Source organism: Parasteatoda tepidariorum, chromosome 7, assembly GCF_982258835.1.
Source record: "Parasteatoda tepidariorum strain Cologne lab strain chromosome 7, Ptep-v5.0, whole genome shotgun sequence".
Lineage (NCBI taxonomy): Eukaryota > Metazoa > Arthropoda > Arachnida > Araneae > Theridiidae > Parasteatoda > Parasteatoda tepidariorum.
Window position 1 is genome coordinate 65,911,502 of NC_141761.1, and position 23,381 is coordinate 65,934,882.

Here is a 23,381-nt window from a genome sequence, read left to right on the forward strand (position 1 = left end):
TAGTGAAAAAGGCAGGATTTATTTATTTCATTTTAACTTTCTGGTGGCTTTTACTGTTTCATGCAATCTACGTAAGTTTTATTTAATATCTACCCGGCAAGTTATTTTTTCCCCATTTTCCTCTATTGATTGGTTGACAGTACCTAAATACGTAACAGTACATAATTACATAACAAATGTTTTAACGGGCACTGTCATGTTCGCAAGTATTTAGTTTTTAGGAACTACTACGCAAATATTTGTTTTTTAAAAAAAATTATTTTTCAGTTAAAGCTGGAATTTTTTTTAAAACTTTCTTATAAAATTTAAGCAATTTATTGCTTTTCATATTTTTTTTGTGCTTTTATGTCCCATTTATTTTGCAATTTACGTAACTGTTCTATACTTACTATTTTAATTTTGTTTTACTTTTTATAAAATGCAATTAAAACGCAATATGATATTTTTTTTACTTTCTTATAAGTTTTAAACAATTTATTGCCTTACATATTTATTTTGTGGTTTATTTCCCATTTATTTTGCATTTTACGTAACTGTTCTACGCTTACTATTTAAATTTTTTTCCTCTTTACTTTTAGCATTTTCTTATTTTTTAATTGCTATAAAAATTAGGAATCTCCCTATTTTTCCATAATTTATTTCGTTATCTATTTACCAGAAAATGAATGGAAAATGTAAACTTTATAAAGGATCACGTAATGTACCTATGTGTATGTGAATTTAAAACAATTGCTGTTATTGTTGTCTTGTCTATTAGTGCTACATATTTGCAAAAGTTTGAAGTATGAGTTAGGCGAGTTCTGGAGTCTGAGGACTGTATATGATGTCCTCTGGTGGTGAATTTAAATCACTGTCAGTTATAATTATAGTTTATTGTGTAAATAGACAGCAATTTGTAAATAAAATTCATTCTAAGTTTTTTTTTTTTTTTTTTTTGGTAAATCTACGTAATAAGTTGTATTATCCTACTAAATTAAAAATTTAACGACTAGTCCTCATTTTATATAAATAGAATACACAACATTATGCGTTGCCGACATGTTTACAAAACGTAATTTTGTTTAAAATGCCTTTGAAGTTTAGTGTTGTAAAGCTTATTATTCTGAAATGCCCTTACAGAATGCTATTAGAACCTTTTTTAAAACATTTAAAGCAATAAAAAATAAAACAAATAATCGAAATATTTTTGAATTGCATTTGTGCATGCTGATTTCAGTATTTTATTTTAAGTTCTTAACATCTTAACACTGAGCGTGTTCTTAAAACATCAGCGATGACGCTCAAGTAGTAGCTGCTTAAACTGTAAACACAGTTTCACATTCCCTTTAAACCTTAAGCCCTTTAAACAATAAAAATTAAAATAAAATGAAAAGTTTTCTTTTTGAGTATGTATTTAAAAGCAAATATACTCATAAGGTATTGTAAATAATATATTGCAAACCCTGCAAAATAGTATTTTATGTACCCAGAAAAAAAGTATGGATCGAAAATACCAGAATATGGTAAAATTTACTGTGGCTCTATGAGAACACCAAAAATTTATGTAATACTTTGCACTTTGTAAAGCACTTTGGTAAAATTAACAATAAAATATGGTTTTGTAATATGTGATAAAACTTGGTAAATGTTGTACATTTTTTTAAAAGTTTATCATGATCCCTTTAAGCATTGCATAAAAACCATCTATTCGATTAAATTTACTTTTCAGTTTTTTACTTGTCCCGAAGTGAACTAATCGTAAAGACACGGTTCCCAGTAGAACACCGAAGTCAAGCATCACTGGCTGTGGTCACTAAGTGGGTGGGTGACCACTTTGATGCGTAGAGACCAAGGGTGGGCGGTATCGGTTCTCGTTAAACTGTTTTACCGTAAAGTGCTCGACTTCGCTCGCAGGTTGTCTGGCTACCGAAGCAGGGGAGCCATCCTCTTTGCAGAGGATCGAAATTGCGATTTCGTGTCATCGAATCATTCATAGGAATGTATCCCTGACCGTCGCCAATTACCCATCATGCAGCTCTAGTGAGACGTAAATAAAGTACCTGCCTAGGTTTCAGTTTTTTATTTTTTTACTGAATGTGCGTTTCATAAGAACTGTAATTTTGAAAACCAGATTTTCCGGAATATTGTTACATATAAATGGAAAAATTACCAAATGAATGGTGTAAGGTTTTTATTTACCAGAATGATGCTTTATTTTTCTTAAAAAAACAAACAGAAATGTCACTATCTTACAGTGCGGTATTTTTACTGCAATATTTTTTTTCTGGGTAACGTCTGAAAACCTAAATACGTACGTTTGCACAGAGTTATCTAATACAAGTTTTTCCCATTTTTTATGTTTGGAACATTATTTTGAGTATTTCAGTGAATAAAATGTAAAGGGAAAACAAATAAATTTTTTATAAAATGTTTTACTGTAACTGAGACTTTTAAAATACAAATGTGTTCGTATTTAATTGAATAGTGACTTCCACATTCTTTATGTTTCTAAGTGTCTATTCTAAACACTCTACAAAAATACAGGAAACCGTAAACGATTATTTTCAATATTTTATTTCCAATTTACTTTCGTTTTCAGTAAGAAAACCGTAACTCGCGATAATTCTCTTCAGAATATTTCGTATAAATCTGGATACTTCTTATCCCCTTTTTAAGTCTTCCCTCTTTTGATAAAATATTTTTTACTTCAAACCAGAAAAACATGCCAAACTATTTCCTAGTATGTACAATGTGTGGAGTAGTTACAACATTTCTTTCTATGCTAGCCATTCCCTAGGGCACTATTTTTTCCAGTTAACATCCTTTTTTCCCTCTGAATAAAAGGCGTATTTTTTTCTCGCTCTCCTGTTTCTTTCACACGCGATTCTATCTTCGCATTTATCAGTTGTTAGCGAAAGGAAGCTTCCATGGAAGAAGAGCACAAATCAAATCGATTTTATTTTTGCTTCCAAAAAATATAATAGAAAACTATCATACTTAGGGAAGTTTTCCTTTTTGATAAATGTTGCCTTTTTCCTCTTTTTTCCATCGCAGAAGTACCGTTCCCTGCTTCTTTTCGGACAAATATAATTGGTTCAGGGGAAGAATGGTCTTGCAGAAAGAAGGAATTGTTATTTTTTTCACTGAAAAATATTATCTTTCTTCGAAATATCTAGTGTATATACCAGGCATTTACGGGGCTCAAAATGCGACGCTGTCTTTTATTCGAGGGTATAACAGTCACGCTAAGTGTGAGATACAATTCTGATACACTTTTGAAAGACCGAATCCAAGTGGTACAAGTTCATTCAAGTCTTGGCAATTTGAATATGGAATTGCGCTCAAAAGTTACCATTGTATTTTTATGAAAGCAGCATTTTCACTTTCTACCATTCAACTGGAAAATTTCATATTTAGAAACAATTACAATATCAAAATTCTCAGAAGGTATAATATTTATTTTAGTGCAAAACTTTTAAACACTAATTTGTGGTAGAATTTAAATGTTTGACATTAAAAAAAGAGAAGAAAAAATTAGTCTTAAAATATTTGTTTTTGTGCTAACTAATTTACTTAAATGAGGTATGAAATACTGAAAGCGAAATTCCTACTTTGTCAAATCATAATGTAAAGGAGTTAAAAGTGCAACAAAACAAGTTATTTTTTTTAAAACGTATTCTGGTTATGACTTTTACAAATTTTGTATAAAAATAATTAATGCAATTGCTAAAAGAGATTTGATGACAGCCTTTCAAGCTTTTTTCTCTTAGAAATAAAATAATTATTTTTATTTATATAAAATCTTGCTATTTTTATTTATTTTTTTGAAATCTACTGGTTAAAAAGTTACAGTTAATGCGTCACGAATTCAATTAAGACCATATCAAATAAGAATATTGAACAGATTATGGAAAGAAAACGTCAACCAACTCTGACGTTGCTTTCGTAGAAGACTGTGCCCAGGCTAAAATTTTTGCTGGAATTCGTTTGCTAGACAAGCATATAATGCTATGTACCAGCTAAAATACCAGCATATACTACCATAAGTCTTTGCTGGTTCCAGCATAATTACTAGCATTCCATACCATGAATTGGCACACTTTATTGCTGGTCCAGCATACAGAAACCAACTTGTGTTGCTTGAATATCTTGCTGGTCCAGCATAATAAACCAGCTTGTGTTGCTTAAATATCTTGCTGGTCCAGCATACATGAACCAACTTGTGTTGCTTGAATATCTTGCTGGTCTAGCAACAATCAAGACCACAACTTGCTTGTTTTTTATGCTTTACTAGCAATAATTCCATAGCAACAGATGCTTTTTTTATTGCTATTCCAAGCATAATTCTCTACCAACAGTTGCTTGAATATCTTGCTGGTCTAGCAACAATCAAGACCACAACTTGCTTGTTTTTTTATGCTTTACTAGCAATAATTCCATAGCAACAGATGCTTTTTTTTATTGCTATTCCAAGCATAATTCTCTACCAACAGTTGCTTGGAATCTTTGCTATTCTAGCATAAAAATTCGACCACCAGTTGCTTGAAATCCCTGCTATTCTAGCATTATTTTCCTACCACCAGTTGCTTGAAATCTCTGCTATTCTAGCATTACTTTCCTACCACCAGTTGCTTGAAATCTCTGCTATTCTAGCCTTAATTTCCTACCATCAGTTGCTTGAAATCTCTGCTATTCTAGCATTACTTTCCTACCATCAGTTGCCTGGAATCTCAGCTATTCTAGCATTATTTTCCTACCAACAGTTGCTTGATAACTTTGCTATTCCAGCATTACTTTTTTTACAATCAGTTGCTTTAAATTTTTGCTATTTATATCACTATTATTAATTTCTTATAATCTTTGCTATTCTAGCATTAATTTTCAAATTGTTGCTTTAAATTTTGTTATGTTTAATGCTTTCCTACTAGCAATTATTTTTACTCTTTCTCTACTATGAAGCCCACCTCTCAGGCTTGCTTTTTAACAGTAGGATTATTATGTGTGTATCTATGATCCCTTTTTTTTTTTTTTAACAAATATTAAATATGGTGCAAATATACCTTTTTTGATATTAAATAACAAAACCACAGCTGTATGTCTAACCACAACTCATTTAAATTTTGTGTAAAATATATAATTACCAGTAATCATTTGATTGATATTCATATAAGAGAAGACAAATAAGAAAACTTAAAAAAGATTTATTTTGTTTAAGAATCATTAACTTTAGCAATATTAAAACATATATCCTGGATTTTATCAGATATATATCTGTTTCTTTTCTTCATAGCCTCCTCCATTTCTGTGGCAGTAACTCCTCTTTTCATTAGATATTCTCTCATCTGACCAGAAATAAAAATAAAATGTTAATATGGAAAAAGGCAAATAAAAATAAAAACAAGTTTTTAAAAAACAATAGCACTTGGAAAAGTCTTAACTTTGCTAAAAAAATCTGTTTGTTAAAGAGCAAAAATATTCCAGCTGTGGATGAATTGATGTCTATTTCTGAATAGTTAAAAGCTGAACGTAGTAGTAGTTCTGGTAGTTCTTCAGTAAAAAATAAACAACAAATTTTTAAATCTTTACAAAAATTTCAATTAAGACAATATTTAGTTTGAACTTTCACAATTTTAAACATTTATGTAGCATCTAAGTGATATTTTAATCATCTTTCACTGTAAAATTTTACATTAAGTAGCAGGAAAGCTTCTGCAATTTTTTATATGAGCATGTTAGTCGCTACATTGCCTTTACCTGGGTGACGAGTATGTTGTGTAATCCCTGCCATTCAGATATGTATGACGTTCTTTTTTTTTTTTTTAAATTAATAGAATTTTCAAAGCAATTTATGAAATAAGCTCTGAAATATAAATATTGGATATATAACACAAAAATATATGCATTATACATTATTGGTATTATCTCATTACGTCCTGACAATATTTGAATTTTGGCCTCATAAGAAACTGAAGCGAATACTCCAATAAAATAGTAAAGTTAAACAGCAGAATCTATGTTTTAACCAAATAAACACCTTTTTCGTATCTAAAAACTTAGTGTAGGGAAATATTTTATCAAATTTATAACAAATAGAACTACACTGTCTCCACTACTTAAATTAGCAAAGTTGCAAAAGGCAGAGAGCATATTGTAATTAAAACTGTTGTGATCAGGATTAATTAATGATATCAGAGCCAAAGTAAAAACAGTCATTTATGTAATTTCAATCAGACACATTTGTTAAGGCATTCATAAATTAATAAAATAACTTTCAACTTATAAATTAAAATAGTTCTCATAACACACTGTTACATTCCCAGTCTTTGCCAATGCAGTCAAAGGAAACAGAATATAAACAAACAATATGACAAATTTTGAGACTTCAAAGGAAGTGGTGTTCAGCAAGTGTGGAATTTAAAATAAAGAAGTCAGGCTTCAGAATATATTTTTAGTAAATGGATTGACATTTACTTTCCTTCTTTTGCTAATACTATCGACACTGAAATAAAATTTCAGATGATTAATTTTAATTTAATTGATTTTAATTCAGATAACTGGTAAGAAAGGCAAATGTTATATTATTCAAAAATTACAAAGATGTTAAAATCTCAATTGTGAGTTTTTTTGTAATTTATTAATGCATCTATTGCACAGCAGTATACACCTTTTATGTTATAAAAAAGTTTATCAAATGAATAAATACCTTACTCAATAAGCAATGCTTAAATATGCTAAGACCATTTTACAAGGAGTAACCCTATATTTATTTATTAGGAGGAGTAACCCTATTAATTCTTTTTTTTTTTCTAAAAGATTTTCTGTAAAATGGATTGAGTAATAAACTCTCAAAATAAAAGTAAAATTTAAAGAAAAATAAATATTACTTGATTTAGTATATACTAAGGTTAGTTGGTTTAAATTAGATATTTTAATTTTTTTAATTACAAAGTCATACAAACATTGTTTTAAATTATTTTAATATTTTCAAAATGCTTTTTTTTTACATTAAGATATTTTAACAAAAAATATTTAAAATTCATTTGTCTTTCCATTTTATATTTAATCTAATGCTACACTGTGTTTTTAAGAGGATGTCATACCATGGGAGTAATTTTTCATCACAAATTTTGTTTCAATTCCATAACTAGACCTGAAAAATAACTGCGCACCACTGTGGGAAGTCAAAAAAAAAAAAAAAAAAAAAGGAGAGAGAGAGAGAGATGAAACTTAAATAAAAAAAACTAGTACCTTTTCCCAATCGTTATATGCATATAGTATACATATAACCATTTAATGATCCAAAAACATCAAACTTGAGACTCAAGATAACAGAATTTTCAATTCTATGTCTCCATTATGACTTGTACAGTACTCTGTCAAGCTTTTTCTGAACGATACTTATTTTGTGAAAATTTAGACATAATTTTTGAAAATTAAAAATTATATTAAAAAATCAACACACAATTATAATAAAAATATGGATTTATTGTTTCCTACGATACACATAATAAAATTTTAAGAAAAAATACTTTGTGAAACGACCATTTTTTCCTGAAGTTGAATTTGTGAAGGTACCGCTAAATGGTAGTAAATTCGGTTTGGACAGACCCCTGTTGCAGGTAACTTAAATTTTACTGATGGATCAAAATTTTGATGCTTCAGTATCTATCAATTTGGCTTGGAAAGATTCATGTGGAAGGAGAGTTCCATCACAATTCCCATATTTCAAAGTTGCAAGGAATAGATTAAATGTATTTTGCCTCTCCAAATATTTAAAAAGAAAGTTCTTTTAATTTAGTATGTTTAACAAATTTTTCACATATTTATATTTTTATTGTTAAATTAACTTTTTATAGTCATATTATCTCTAATATGAATCTTTTGCAAAAATATATTTTAAACTAAGTAAAAAATATCCAAATGAAAAGGACCTATTGCTATCATTTACAGAAAGAAAAAAAACGGGGGAAATAATTCTTGGAGTTTTCTTTTTCCACAACATAATTTTGTTTAAAGTTTCCTTAAGCAAAGCAACCCCTCATTAAAAACAATCATCCCTCCAACACAAACACAAGATGGCGTGTTTAAAACCTTGATTAACATACAATTTTAAACTAAATACTTAAGTACTTCACTTACTTCCTGCCAATTCTCACACCCTTCTGTCCATGCTGTCAGTTTATTGGCTCCTGTAATGTCCTCTTCAATGGATTTTCTAAATCAAAATAAAACATTCACATTATAAATTTAAAGTTATAAATATTCATAAAAAAATAAGTTTTATAAATAGTTATTGGAAAACGGGTGATTAACCAAATTTAATATGAATTGTATATTCTGAGAGAATATACATATTTCTAACTGAAATGCTAGGTAGAAAACATAAGTTAGTTACTCTAAGTTAAGTCACGATTAGAGCAAATGAACACATAAAGAATAAGTATTAAAATTTAAAAGTATTGTTCATTGGTTTAAGTCTCAACTTAAATAAAAAAATTTTAGAGAAATCAGCAATTTCAAAATTCATGAAGCATTCAAATACAAGTTTTTCCAAATATCCACTGATATTCATAGCTTTGAAATTTTTGTTAATATATTGCTGTGTTAATAAAGCAAAATTGCATTAATACTCGGACGGCAATAAATTATAGCATTTTCTAAATAACAGTATAATAGAAAAAAAATTTTGGTAAAAATTTTTTAGAACTACGAACAAAGTAAAAATATGTTGTTTTGTTTTCATCCTTCATTTACGTCTTCATTACAAAAAGCGGTATTATTTAAAAGAGAATGGATTTATTTTGCAAAAAGTATTTCAAGTAATTCCTATAAAATACAATCCTTATACACCATATTTTCATTATAATATAGGAATGTCACCTTTTAAAGTGAAAATACAGCAGGTAGATTAACTAAGAGCCACACATGTATCTGCTCATGTAGACAGCATATATGCTAATTTTTATGTTCTACGAGTTGTGATCAGTAAATTCAGTGTAATTTTTTTATCAGTAAACTTGATAATATGTTTTCAGAAAATCAAATACTTTTAATTGTTAGACACAAAATAAAGAGCACAAATAAAGAGCATATAGAAGTGGTTATTATAACTAAAAGCACAATTCAAGAGTCTGAATATCGTATTAAATGTAATCAGGATTTTAATAACCACATAGCGATAGTAGTTTTAACTGTCTAAAAGCAGTCAAAACCCCATTTGAATTTATAAAAAATCGGAGAAAATAAGGTAAAACTAAGCGTAATCACTGAAATTTGCATAATAACACAATAAAAATATTTGCTTTTTTAAAACCATTTGAAATTCCAGAGCAATAACAATGGAAAAAGCAATTGAGAAACATAGATTTACTTGTGTTTAGAAGCTTTCCCTTGTTGCATATCAACAGTCAGCAGGCTACATCTGGCTCACTAGTCGCAGGCTGTGCACCTCTATAATATTTCAAATATAGAGCAAAAGAAACAGCATTAAAATAAATAGAAGTAGATACCTACACTAATAAAAATAAATCTAATTATAGATGAAAAAGCTGAAGATAAATTCACAACACCTTTTGTTATAGTGATTTTATTTTAATCAACCAACTTAAATTTTTTAAAATTTCCTACATTTTCTCTTTGTTTACTTTGCAAAATAATTTTTTAAATCCCGGCTGTGAATTCGTGAATTTATTATAAATCAATTTAAACATTTCTAATGTTAGCTATAACAAAATTAAAAAAAAAATATTGATTACATTGATATAACAATGCTCAAGAAAATTAATGATTTTTAAAATGTTTTAGTCCTTACATATTTATTAAATTTTTTTTTTAAATGTATTTACTTTATTAAAAATAAGGAAATGCCATTGACAAATCAAGCATGTTTTTCAAAAAGATTCAAATAAAAATAGTTAGGTTAAAAATAAATATTTGAAATAATTGATAGACATTTTTTATAGACTCTTATTTGTAATATATTTTTGGTAATTCTAAATCACAAATTTGATTCATTATTAAATTGTTCAAATTATTAATTGTAAATCACAAAATTGTTCATTATTAAATACTCTGAAATTAAAATTCAAAAGTTTTGTTTACTTAATATTTCCATTAGAAAATATTATCTTAAATAAAATAAAACAGTTAATTTTTTTTTTCCTTCTTTTTACAAAAAGAATTTATTTTAACATTACATTTCAATAGAATAGGACAACAGCAAGCCAAAATTTTAATCATAACTGCGAATAAATAAATTTTAAAATAAAAAATTATTTTAATAGAAATTATACAAACGTTACTTTAACATTATCTTCAAATGCTAAAACTATTATACAACATGACGCAAACAATTAGAGAAATTAAATATGATTTAAAAGCTAATTTCGTCACACAAAAAAATTAGGACGGTAATATAAGTATTTAAGATGCAACATTTTTACTGTAAACTAAAATAAGACTTAAACAGAATCTTTCTTAAAAGAATTCAAAATGTAAATAGACTGCTAAGCCTAACATGATTGCAATTCAATGCTAATAACAACATTATAATATAGATAATAAATGCGCACGCATTATTTAAATGAAACTCAAATCAACTATTAATAATAAAGATAAAGTACATTTAAATAATAGTGATAATAATAAATAACATAAAGAAAACTCACCTCATTCATATGAATCTGCCGCCGCCATGTGTGTAAACAATTGGAGCAAGGTGCAAACGAGTTTAGTCATGAAGAGAGCGCACCAGTTTTACGGATCAAAAGTTGTAAAAGTTCAGTAAAAATTCACTAATTGAAGGGAGTAAAAGAACGTTCAGTCTATTTAGTCTCAGAGAGCGCATTTTAATAGAATTTTATTAAAATGTACATTTTTTTCTTTTCTTTTTTTTCTATGTTATTACTTGAATGCGCTTTTTATATTGCATATAAATATTTACGAGAAAAGCAACAAATAGAAAAAAACCAATTAACTCAATTAACTAAATATAATCGATGAAAAATAGTTTTATTGAATAAAATTTTCAACTTTTTAATTATTTATTTTATTAAGAAACAAATTTATTATGACATTCAGTTATTTATTTAGTTTATCAAAAAATAAAAAAAAACATCAATTTTTTTATTTATTTTCCTTTTTTAAACTATCTCGTATTAATTTCCGAGTTGTTTTCTATCAATTATTTATATATAATTAAGGGTTTTATGTTCCTTATAATAATAAATAAATATTTTAAAATAAATCTACATATTTAATAACTCTATATAAACATATTTAATAAAATGCATATAGATAATAAATAAATATATATTTTTTTATCTAGTTATCGCAAAAATGTACTGTTTCTTAACTTTACATTCACTAAAAAAAAAACAGTTTTTGATATTTGCTTTCGAAAATAATGACAGAATTGTGACAATGACAACAATTATGAAGAAAAAAAAAATAAATAAATAAGGACAACATTGTTCTAACAGTTTTTCTTTCTCTCTTTTTTTATGTACTTGCACATTAATTAAATGCTGGCTAATATGAAGATTTTATTAAAGCTTTTAAAAGCTTTTATTGAAGATTTTATTAAAGCTTAAATTAAACTTTTAAAATCACAGTGATCAAGCTTAACACTGGATACTGCAAAGATCTCGAAAATTAATTAAATTGAACAATAAAGGACATATTTTTAATAAAAATTTAATTACTTTCTAATAAAAATAAGTAACTAATTTTTTCACGAAATTTTCTTATGTTACGGTGTGATTTGCCGGAAAAGCAAGCTACGCACATTATGAATAGGTCTTTCAAATTTATTTTAAACGTTACATAATTCAAGGTATTGAGCATTTGATTTCTAAAGCTGTACGAGAGCTGTGGGTGATTTTTATGGGTTTCTAAATAGTAGCGTAGCTACTTTTGGGGCTCCCAGGGCAAACACCCTGCCAACACGTGGAGCACCCTCAATCTCTGGATACCAAATACTTTTAACAGGTAGTGAAATATCCTTTTATTGAAAAAGTATTTTGGGATCCCCTGGGCATTGTCCTGTTTGCCCAACTGTTAAGACATCCCTGTTTCTTACGACACAATGGCAATTCAAACAGGCACTCATTCTTTACCACATCTTTGGAATTGACCCCAGATGGAATTGACCCCTCAAATATTATTTTCGTTATAAAGTTAACACAACAGTTATATTAACTAGTTTGAAAAGAACCAAATGGGAAATAAAAATATGATTCAGTCAGAGTCGTAGCACCAGAGTTACTCCTCGGGCTATTGGCGACTGTTTGGGAAACATCCCAAAGGATGAGAGAGAAAGTTTTTTATTGTTTTTCATTCAGTTTTTTAGATTTTAATTTCAATTGCAAAATTCCTTAAACGGTAACTAGTTTAATAATCGAAAAAGCACAATATTCATTTTAGAGTAACTGCGGAACATATTGACACCATAGAGTTGAAATACTATCTCAACTATATATAGTTGACACAGGTGACACATATATGCTTGACACAGGTGGAAAATCTCAAGAACCATTCCTACTGTATAAAAAATATTTTCTTTTATGGTTTTTGGTTATGAGAATAAGAAACTGATTAGCGAAATATATTTTCCGACGAAGAATTTACTAATAAGGTTTTGTTTGAATTTCCATCAAATTGGCAAATGTTGTTTTTTCGCATGCAGCGTGAATATCTCTATTGACCAAGCAAGAAAAACCACGTGGGTTAAATTTTCTTTTGTTACGTAGCCCATTGTCTTTACAAATATTTATGACTTACATTATAAAAATAAATTGGATGTTGTATGTCACATGGTGATTTAAACGTATAAACGAATTATAACAATTAAACGTAACGAATTAAACGTATAAACAAATTATAAAATTAAAACATGACAAGCCTTAAGGCTTGTCATGTTATAATTTTATATTTTTATTTTATATTCGTCTTTGAACAGCCAACCCAGATAATAATAATACTATATAAATAAAATTAATACATGAAATAATTATGTGTGTTCATTTTGAAAATACTTACAATTTTTATTAAATGCACATTTTACACAATTAAAGGCATTATGTAAAATTAAAAAAAAATATTTGCTCAATTCATTTTCATAGCATCATTATATGCAAATGAATATTTTTGCAATATGTAATAAAGATGGACTATGTTTTTATTTTTCTCGTTACACGTAAAAAATAGTTAATTTAATTTTGATCTGTACCTCAGAAACATCACTTCAAATTAAAGTCGGACATAAATTTGAATGAAAGAATCTTAAGGGAATATATTTTTCTGCAATATTGACTAAATTTTTTTTAACGTGATATTCTATGTAATGTAAAAAGTCACGGGCCCTGTTCTGTTGCTGCCTAAGAAATTCATTTGGCTAGAAATGTCAAGCTATATATTTCTCAAATAGAACTATGTGAAAATGCTGGCTATTTCGGTTAGAAAACCTAAATTAATAGAAAAAAAAATTCCATATCATTATTATGTTCTTAAGCATCCTCATGTTTCCAGAAAACCTTGTTAATAATATGTTTTGGTTACATTATAGCGAATGCAATATTTAATTTGAATGTAATCCCAAAAATATTTCTAAATGAAGCAAATTTAAATACATTATGTATACCAGCGATTATGAACTAGTATTAAAGTTAGATTCAGGTTAAAATTTTTGCTATTTATTTGCTAGACAAGCTTGAAATGCAATATACCAGCGAAAAAAAAAAAAAAAAAAACCAGCATGATCTAGCAAAAATATTTGCTTGTACCAGCAAAATTACTAGTATGTCATGGTATGTATTGGTACACTTTATTTGCTTGTCTAGCATACAGATACCAGCTTGTGTTGCTGGAATATCTTGCTAGTCTAGCAACAATCACGGTCATCACTTGCTAGTTTTCTGTGCTATTCCAGCATGAGAATTCTACCATCGGTTGCTAGGAATTTTTGCTATTCCAGCAAGAGAATTCTACCATCCGTTTCTAGGAATTTTTGCTATTCCAGCATGAGTTTGAAATCAACATATTTTTGTTGCTGGTACCAGTCTGAATTTTGATGAGCATGCATGAATTTTGCCTTATATGAGACTTAATAAATACACAAAAAATATTTTTGGAATGATAACAACAAAGTTGAACAGTTTTTACCGCTTTTTCCAACTAAAGATAAAGTCTGTAAGGTTTTTACTTTTAACACATAACCATCTGGAAGAGACCTTATAAGGAAGCAAACTGCTTTGCATTTTTTATTCTTACATTTTACAAATTTTGTATTTATTTACTCTCCATAATAACAATTTTATAATCTTCATAATAAAATTTAAATAAGTTCTAAGGACCTACTTTAAATAAATATAACAAGGTCTAAGGATTTGATAAAAATAAAAAATTCTGTTTTCGCCTAAGCTGTCTGTAGAGCACATTAAGCTGTCAAGTATAAAAAAGCATGTAATAGATTGTTAAGGTATATCTACCTTTCCATGCTTGGGAGCCAGCTTAAACAGCTAATAAGCATGAGATGCTTGCACATAGCATATCATGCTATTACGATGAATGCTAGGTATCTAGCATGTGATGCTGGCAAGCAAAAAAAGCATATAATAGCTTGTTAAGGTACCTACCTCTCCATGCTTGGGAGCCAGCTAAAACAGCTTATAAGCATGACATGCTTCTACATAGCATATCATGCTAGTACGATGTATGCTAGGTATCTAGCATGTGATGCTGGCAAGCATAAAAAAGCATATAATAGCTTGCTAAGGTACCTACCTAACCATGCTTGGGAGCCAGCTTAAACAGCTAATAAGCATGAGATGCTTATACATAGCTTATCATGCCAGTACGATGTATGCTAGGTATCTGGCATGTGATGCTGGCAAGCATAAAAAAGCATATAATAGCTTGCTATGGTACCTACCTTACCATGCTAGGGAGCCAGCTTAAACAGCTAATAAGCATGAGATGCTTGTACATAGCTTATCATGTTAGTACGATGTATGCTAGGTATCTAGCATGTGATGCTGGCAAGCATATACTAGCATGAAACATGAAAATCTAGCAGACCTAGCAATACATAGCAAAAACTAGCAAATTTTTGTTGCTAGTACCAGCATGAATTTTGACGTGGGTGTAGATAGATTGTCTCCTAGCAGACAGTGACTCTTAAAGTAGACAGTGTAAAAATTGAGAATTACACATTGTTATTTAAATCACTTGAATGCAGATTGTGGAAACAAAACGTCAACCAACTCTGATGTTGCTTCCGTAGAAGACTGTGTAGATAGATTGACTGGTAGCAGACAGTGACTCTTTAAGTAGACAGTGTAAAAAATGAGAATTACACATTGATATTTAAATCAATTGGATACCTGCAAGTAACGTCATCGTAGGTAAATCTCGGTTTTTGTCGATTCAGAAGTCAATCAGGTTCGACAAACATCAGTTCAATCAGGTTTGCGTGCCGTCGCTTACCGGTTTCCAATTAAATCTGATTTAAATCACTTGGCTAGGCATATTCACGTCACTTCTTTTCGAGATGAAAGTACCCAATTATAAATTAATTGTTTAAAAACACTTTTCATTCGCAAGTAAAAAAAAATCGCCGAGTTAGTAATTTTTTTAAAAAGGAATTTTAATAATTTTCAAATTATTTAAGTACTTGTGAAAATAATTTATTGCTTTAACTGTTGTAAATACGTCAGTTAATTCTTTTAAAAATTATAGTGTATTTAAATTAAAATTAGAGCTCTATTTAGAGTTTTGAGTACTTAAAGCCTTTTTTACGTTGGCGAAAGAGCTTCGGGAAAAAAAGGAAAAAAAAACGCTAAGTGAAATAAATGATGATCGTTGTTTTGTTTTTTTTTAGTTTCTTGGTATTTTAAGAACGTTTTTGTTTCTATAACTTAACTAAAAATAATTTCTGGAATGTAGACATTACTTTTAAAAACACGATACTTAGTTATGGATCAATGGAAAACGGTAATAAAATTATCTTTCAAACTATTTCTAAATTTCACTAGAATTTTCCATTTTGCCCTTATATAATGGACATAGTGCACTTCTCCCTGTAAAATCAGGGAATATTCCTACAATGAGAAAGAACATAGTTTGAAAGCATGAAGCAGTCATCAATCTCTTAAAACATCCTTGATGTTCGATAACAGCACGAATAGATAAGCGTCCATTCACTACAAAGACTAGGGATGCTTTGGAAAATGTCACCGCTACTGCTGCATTATTCTAGGTCGTTGTGTACAAATTGCTCTATTGGAAATGACTTGATTGATTGATTGGGGGTGATTGAATATATGGTTATTGTTGTTATGCTTCTCTATTCTCTTATTTCTGAACCAACATTTATTTTAATCTTATCTTTTGGAGCAAATTCCATTTTGTGTAGAGTTTTAAAATTTTCTCAAATAGGTTTTTAAATTTTGTAAGCATTTTAATATAATGCTGCTATATTGAAAAGTGATCTAATTTTAAAACAACTGTTTATTTTTCTCCAGCCAATTAATTCTTAAAACTGATGATAGATTACGCTGCTAAAAATGAGTAAGAACTGTATAAAATTCAAACACCGATTGTAAGACTTAACTTTTGCGTGAACTGTTTGCATGTAAATTTGTTTGATTTTAATATCGATGTAACGCGGTTATCACGAAGAAACTTATATATCTCGCTATAAAAATTGGAATTCAAACACCGATTGTAAGACTTAACTTTTGCGTGAACTGTTTGCATGTAAATTTGTTAGATTTTAATATCGATGTAACGCGGTTATCACGAAGAAACTTATATATCTCGCTATAAAAATTGGAATTCAAACACCGATTGTAAGACTTAACTTTTGCGTGAACTGTTTGCATGTAAATTTGTTGGATTTTAATATCGATGTAACGCAGTTATCACGAAGAAACTTTTATATCTCGCTATAAAAGTTTTAGTGAATAAAGTTAAAAAGCTTTGTCCGTTTATTAACAGGCCATTAACTTAAGTATATGTTATAATGCCCGAGGTAGGAGAGTTAAATAATTATTAATAGTAAAATTTTTCTATAAATTTAGACATATATTGTTGTTGAAAAATTTATTTTGTTATTCATTGAGTAGAAGAGAAATAAAATATAGCTGAAATTGTTTAATACTATTACGCCGAAATTTATTCAGAAAAGCTTAATATTTTATTGGAAATGTTTTATATATTGAGCATTGACTTCTAACTCGTATTTATTTACGTATGTTAAGTGCATTTGAAATCAAAATTTTTATTGTATATTTTATTGTTTATAAGGTTTAAAACTTAAGTGAAGAAATTCAATTAGGTAAAAAATACTATGTAAGTTTTTATACATTAAATAATTCTGTGCTCAAATAATTCTATGTATAAATCATTCAATGAATGTCTTCTATGTTTTCATAAATTAAATAATTCAGTGAATGTAGCCAGCGCTCTGTAAACAATTTTGGTATATAGTTGCCACCATTTTTGGTGTGGAGGTAATCTAAATACACTTTTAAGTTCAAAAATGTAATTATCATGCGAATATATTACTAAAAATGTACTTCTTTTAAAACGAAATGTTTTTGCTATGAAAGCATTAAATTGATTCTGCCTTGCGTGAAAATATTTGTTTTCAGTAAACGAACAATAAAAAAGGAATAAATAAATAAATAAAACTAGAATAGTGAAAAAGTAAATTAAAAAAAAAAAAGATCCTTACATGCTCAGGAAAATTTTTTTGTTTACCTCAGCACCAAAAATGGTTGCCACATAGCATCAAAATAATTTCTAGTGTTGCTATATCGTGGGTTTGAATATGTCGTTCTTTTTTTATATCCCCGTAAAAAAATAATTATTATTATTTCCAAAACCATCATGGTTAAAAATTCAGAAAATGATGTATTTTTATCATTTCTTTAAGCACATTTCAATGTATTTTGCCCAATTTAAGGTGTGGGAATTCTTCTTATATTAGGATGCCTAAAAATTGTGTCTTTATAAGTTTCACAAAAGGTAACTTTGGAAATCTATAATCGCTGCCCTTTACATTAAGATTAACTTTGATTGTGGTTTATATCAAAATTATGTAGAAAGCAACTCTTCCCTAATAAGTGCGTGTTCAGTTGTTCATTTTTGTTGTTGATGTAAACTTAAAATTTTGCAGTGCTTGTGGGCATTTAAGACCAGATAATTGAATTTTTTAAAAAAACTAGAAAAGATAGAGTTTTCAAATACCAGATATATATTATTCAAAACACATTCTTGTTGATTATTTTTAAAATCTAATATAAATTGATGTCAGGAGTTAAATATTAATACTTTTTTTATTAAATGTTGTTTTTCTCAAAACCATGATTTTTAGCATAAAATGTACCTTTTCTCAAAAACTACTCATCCTAATGTGATTAAATTTTACACACTGTTTCGCCATGTATATATAAACATTTTAACCAAGGGAATTTTGATTATATACATTAACTTATATTTTGTGGTTGCATGTGTAGTAAAATTTTCAAATTTTTTAAGAAAATCCTGTATGAATGTGGATTTTATTTTTTTTTTAAAATAATGAAAACTCCAAATTACAAAAGCTCTGGTGAAGTGTGTAGAAGAATGCATATAATGAATAGAAAAAAAATTATTTAAAAATGTTCAATAGTTTTTTAAAAAAGGTACATCAAAATTGGGTAATTTTAACATTATCGAGATAGGATTTCTTCTACGTGCACCTACCCCCTTAACTATGCAAAAAATAGCCAATAGAAAAATACATAATCGTAAATTTTCATGGATAGCTTCGTTTTTAAATAAAAAAAAATCTGACATTTTTGTTTCTTGCAAGATATTTTGTATAAGAAAGCGTACCCCTGCTAAATTGTTCCCGTACCCCTGGGGGTACGCGTACCACACTTTGGGAAACACTGACCTAGAACAAAAATCGATAATTTTTTTAAAAATTTATTCAAAATCTTTTCATTGTTTAAATTAAAGCCGAACCACTTTCTTATTGAAATATATTGATAGTTTTCTCAAGAGTCGACTCCATCTTTTGGATCAAAAGTTTTGAAGAAAATCGTTCATCGGGGATTCATTCTAGAGATTGTGCTCACGGCAAAATTTGATTGTCTCTCGAAGTGCGTGCACACTACAATAAGCTGATATTGTCTGGAAGGCCTAATTTAAAACTTCATCTCAGCATCTGCTTTTCTAATTCTAATTTTAAATTAGCATTTTAAATTTACCTCTAACGTTGTCTAAACTTAAATTCTTCTTTGGTTAAGCGTAAATAGTAGTTTCAATCAAGATACAGGGTATTCACTTTGGAAAGAGAAGAAACTTTTCCCAAAAGAGATTCTAATTTTATTTAAAATTATGTTTTGTTTTATTTAACTTAAATTAAGTTTTTTTTAATGTTATTACTTTATTTGTTTATATTTATTCGAAACGCAGACGAGCTTAAATGACTGAAGTTTTAGCCAGTAATGAGGACTGGTGGCATTAAATGTTTATTCCTTTTCAAAGGATGCGTGTCTACTAAAATCAAAATTTTCAATGTGTGAAAATAGTACCAAAATCAAAATTTTCAATGTGTGAAAATAGTACCAAAATCAAAATTTTCAATGTGTGAAAATAGTAGGTTTTTTTCCCCCACTATTTTTCCTCAAAACAGAATCTAAAGTTCTATTAGTGAATCAGCTATAGGTTAGTAAATTTTTTTGTTGCCTGCCTGTTTTATTAAGAAACAATATTTTCTTTAGTATATAATCTATTTAATAAAGAAAAAAAATGCTTAGAATCCAAATGTCTACCTTAAACTCCTTTAGCTTTAAAATGGAAATGCAATTAAACAAATTTATCAATGGTAATGCAATTGAATGCAATTGAATTAAATGGTAATGCAATTAAATAAATTTATTTTCTAAATCTAATCATTTGTTGCTTGTAAAATTTTTTTGAGATAAATATTTTCTATTTCATTTATGCATTTAATCAACTAAATTAATATTTATTCTTTGACTTATATAATTCTTTGACTTTTTATCAGGCGTTAATAATTAATGCTTTAAATTATATTATAATACAGTATCTAGCTTGCACCCCATATGTTTAAAACCATGAATAATTAACATTAGCTTTACGTATTTAAGTCTTAAGATATAATTGTGAAAAGATAATATTATTATTAAAGAAAGACAATTAATTTTTTTTGTCGTGTCTATGACATAGCCGAATCAAAGGTTTCCATGAGTCTTGATTACTACTTCTGCGATTTGCTTGATGTTATCGTCATAAAGGTCAATCAATGACTGCAGGACTCCTATTTCTCTCAGATTAGCACTCATTGCTGGACACTCAAAGATATGGCATGGTGTCAGCTGTGTATCTGGGCAGTTTTCACAATTCCTATATACTTTCCTGCCTTCTCTGTCGATCTTCATGCCACTGTGGTGATTGATTCTCAGCCTGGTTATAGTTTTAGACAATTAATTAAAAACGGGAAATGAGTGATAAATGCTGTGATCTTAATGCCAAATCCAGAAATTGGAGTTAATCTAAAATCGGCAGAAACTAATTAAAAATTTCCGTTTATCTTCCTTCCTTATAGTTTGCATCTCTTTTTACTTAAAAATAAATTAATAAATCTAAAATAAAATGTCAGAAATAATAAATCAGATTTATAATTCTTAAACATTTAAAAAAATGTCAGAATCTCTAATCCGAGAAATTAAAATTTTAAGTTCCGTATGTGTTGATCACTTTCGAATTCGTTTTGAATACTCCTAATATTTTTCTACACTCAGTTTTTAACATTCTTTTATATTTAATGAAGAATAATTGTTTCGTTTAATTTGTAAAATGATAACATTTAAATTCCTTCATTTAAAAACTATAGTCCTGTTGCTTTTCTTTTGCTTATTTAAACTCGTTCGCTGAATTTCACGGAATGATGAGTTTTAATCTTCAAGCTTAACAGAACATGGCAATTCCATTTAATAGCATTCTTTATTTTAATCTCCATCTTCAAAGTTTTAAAATGTTTCTCGTGTTTCTCAAGTATTCGTCTCATTCTAATTAGCGATGTTAATTGTTAAATATTTCTCTAATATAAATTTTTAAGAAAGAATTTTGCTTATACCAATAAGTGTTTATCAAATTGCGACTGCAATTATTGTTAATTACTTACCGTCATTCTTAATTTAAGCAAGCGGTATGATTAATTTATCAAAGATAATTAATTGAATATCTGTCTGAAATCTTGCTTCAACGTCAAATATGTCGTTTTCAATTAATATTTATTAAGTTAAATACTCTTTAAAATATAAAAAAATCATAAAGTAGTTCTAAAGAATTAAGTTTTTTTTTGACTACCAATATCTAGTCATTATATTCATTCTAATATTCTTGTAAATTTTATCACTTTCAAATAAAAACTTCTTTTTCTCGTCTTTCAATTTTTAAAAAAAGTTTTTTTTTTCTATTACTTATCGATAATACTAATGACTTATCAGTGTTGTTGATAAAATTAATATGCGTTCTATTTTAAAGCTAAACTTGCAGCTAAAACTTGTTAAAACTTTTTGTGATTTACTTTAGATTGTATAAATGATATTTGTGAACATCGATCGATTTCTAATGAATAATGTGCAAGAAAATTTATATTTTGTTTCGAATACTTTTTACGGATTTGTTAAAAGGCTATAATGAGTTTAAACTTTAAACGCCATTCTATATTTCTTCGTTGGTTGAAAAATTCATTTGTATTGTTTTGAGGAAAAAGAAAAAAAAAAGTAACTTCACCTATTTCTTTCAAGTTTGCTTGGAAAATATCTTTCTTAGAAACTCACTAATCTTTCAACCCAAAGTTGGTCAATCGCCTTATTTTTCTAGGACATCCTCGATAACTCTAGTTAAAATTCTAAAATAATTCAAACCTCGCAATTTTATTTTATTTTGTAACAGGTGTTGAATATTCGACTCAATTTTAAATTTATATCTACTTATAATTCCGTAGCCTCTAATTTTGTACTCAATCCTGAAGGCAAAGGCCTTCTAGATCAAGCATCGTGACTAGCTAGCCTTCGTGAAGGACTTTTTGATGAAACTAACCTGTATTTGCGTAACATGGAGAAGAAAACCACGTAAACCTCTCATGGTTACTCCGACGGCAAGGAGATTCTAACCCATGATTCATTTATCTTTGAGGATATTTTATGTCAACACTGTGGTCAATGCGAGCAGGAAGCAGAACTTATATCAACCACCTTGAATCACCTCATTGGGAGGTGAACGTTCGCTTCCCCAAACCACAGTGACTTGAACCTAGTAATTATCCTTGTCAAAGTTAGAAAGTTTTTCCAAAATGCGTACATACCAGCTTGAAGGTCCGTAAGGGCTCAGGGAATAGAGTGCTCACCTCCCAATAAGGTTACCCAAGTTCGAATCCCAGCGATAGCTGGTAGATGCGAATTCTGCTGCTGGCACCATCCGCTGAGCTGACATGAAATATCCTCAGTGGTCGACGGATCATGGGTTAGATTTTCTTTGCCGCCAGGATAACCCTGGGAGGTTTTCGATTTTTTCCTTTCCATGTATGTAAATGCGGGTCAGCTCTATCAAAAGTCGTCCATGAAGGCAAGTTTGACCCAATACTTGATGTAAGAGTTCCCCTGTCTTCTGAATTGGGTTCAAAAGTACAAGGTTACGAAGTCTAACATTGATAGTCGTAAACTCAGAATTGGATTGGCTCTTCACCGCCGGTTATAAAATAAAATAGCAGAGGAAGACTGACTTGTGGCCATAACCCACTTAATGTTTATCTTGCTTTTGTTGGATTCAGGATCGAGCATGCGTCGTTTTACTTATAACAGTCGGTTGGTTTGCTTAATCGACCGCTTTTTTGTGATTGTTGCACCAATTTGTCAAATTTTGGCAAATTAAAAATTTTTTGCTCAGTATGCTGCCATTTTGTTTAAAAAAAAGTCTAGTGCGCTATGGGGAATAAACTAATAAAATTTATACTTTTTAATTTTGATGTAAATCGGATAAAAAAAAAGGAGTTACCGTGTCTGCTATTTTCATATGTCTCAATAAAGAAGTCATACATTGCCGGCCATTCAATTATTTTTTTGCGTTTATAATTTATTTTATTAATTACTTCAAATTTAGTTTAGAAAAATTGCCCCAATTAAGACATGATTTTTTTGTTTTGTCGATATCAAGTTTTTTTTTAATAGGAATTATTTACTTTAGATATGTTGATAAGTATTTTATATTAGCTTATTTTAGGCAATCATCTTAAACAGCTGAAAAATCATAGTGCAATATATTTAAAAATAAAAAGGGACAAATTTGTAAAATATTTTCGTTGTTTACGTAGAATATTTGTC

At 28.6% G+C, this 23,381-nt stretch overlaps 1 protein-coding gene and 1 long non-coding RNA gene across 3 annotated transcripts in view; one reads left to right on the top strand and one right to left on the bottom strand.

The window, feature by feature from the left end:
- hwt (SH2 domain-containing adapter heavyweight) overlaps positions 1-23,381 on the top strand; it is a 351,568-nt gene that overhangs the window by 231,302 nt on the left and 96,885 nt on the right. The gene's annotated exons all lie outside the window — the stretch shown is intronic.
- LOC147807206 (uncharacterized) lies at positions 5,165-10,768 on the bottom strand. Of its 2 annotated transcripts, XR_015435558.1 has the most exons (4): positions 10,647-10,751; positions 9,350-9,429; positions 8,119-8,194; positions 5,165-5,321 (listed from the first exon to the last, which is right to left on the bottom strand). It is a non-coding gene; the product is annotated as an uncharacterized LOC147807206 (long non-coding RNA). The 2 variants fall into 2 exon arrangements; XR_015435559.1 differs by lacking the exon at positions 9,350-9,429 and having other exon boundaries at positions 10,647-10,768.